Source organism: Sinocyclocheilus rhinocerous, unplaced genomic scaffold, assembly GCF_001515625.1.
Source record: "Sinocyclocheilus rhinocerous isolate Xijiao unplaced genomic scaffold, SAMN03320098_v1.1 scaffold734, whole genome shotgun sequence".
In the NCBI taxonomy this organism is placed as follows: Eukaryota; Metazoa; Chordata; class Actinopteri; order Cypriniformes; family Cyprinidae; genus Sinocyclocheilus; species Sinocyclocheilus rhinocerous.
The window spans coordinates 70600-71503 of NW_015628321.1; the positions used below are offsets into that span (position 1 = coordinate 70600).

Here is a 904-nt window from a genome sequence, read left to right on the forward strand (position 1 = left end):
GAGTCTGACCTGCCCACAAACACTTCCGCTAGTTAGTGTGTTTACATCATGTTGAGAAGACGACACATCGTTCAAGGATACCACAGAAATACAATTCAAACCTTTTGTTGTGTGCATGTTATTTTACCAAGGACTGCTTTTCTAATCTTGGCTTTTATCTTCGTTGTCTTCTAATCTTCTTAATTTGTACTAACAAGCTCTCCGAACCACAACCTGTAAGTACGATTGATACGTTATGTGTAACGTTACATTTTCAATTGAGTGCTCAAAATATCAAGTTTTTTTTTGCTAATATGTGATGTATACATAATGCAGCTTTAGGTTTCCAGGTAAAGCACGACATTACATGTCGTTCTGATAAGTAGTTCTGATAATTCGCTGTGAACCCACTATTTCCTAAGAATGTATCGATTAATGTAGACTGACGTTGTTCTAATTACTTCGTTTAATAATAAAGAATGTAGTGTAGCACACAGACTTTATAATCATTGTGAAGTTGCAGTTTATTTCGCTGCACCGGCAGCTATAAAGAATGAGAATGTGACGTAACGCCGCCTTGAGTTCTGGGAAACTGCTTTGTTTATCCGCCATACTTAATAATACAAAAGAAATGATAAACTAACCCAATATTCATCAGATGCGAAACGTAGTTTTTTTGCTTCTTTATTCGCAACTGTTCCGACTATCTGAAAGCGCGTGGCTTCTGAAGAGAGTTCGTGTTTGTCCTCCTCCTCTCCATCATTAAGCGACTCTCCCACGACACATGAGGACAAGAACTGAACAAAGCAACATTAAACCATGCCGTTTATGATATTAATGCAATTCATGTAACGGACTAGTAACGTTAGTCTCTATTACCTGGGCGATATATTTGGACGAATATGAGTCGATGTTGTTGAGAAAC

The 904-nt window shown here is 37.7% G+C and overlaps 1 protein-coding gene across 2 annotated transcripts in view; it reads right to left on the reverse strand.

The window, feature by feature from the left end:
* Positions 1-904, reverse strand: part of LOC107737413 (vitamin K-dependent protein C-like) — a 27874-nt gene that overhangs the window by 6748 nt on the left and 20222 nt on the right. The gene's annotated exons all lie outside the window — the stretch shown is intronic.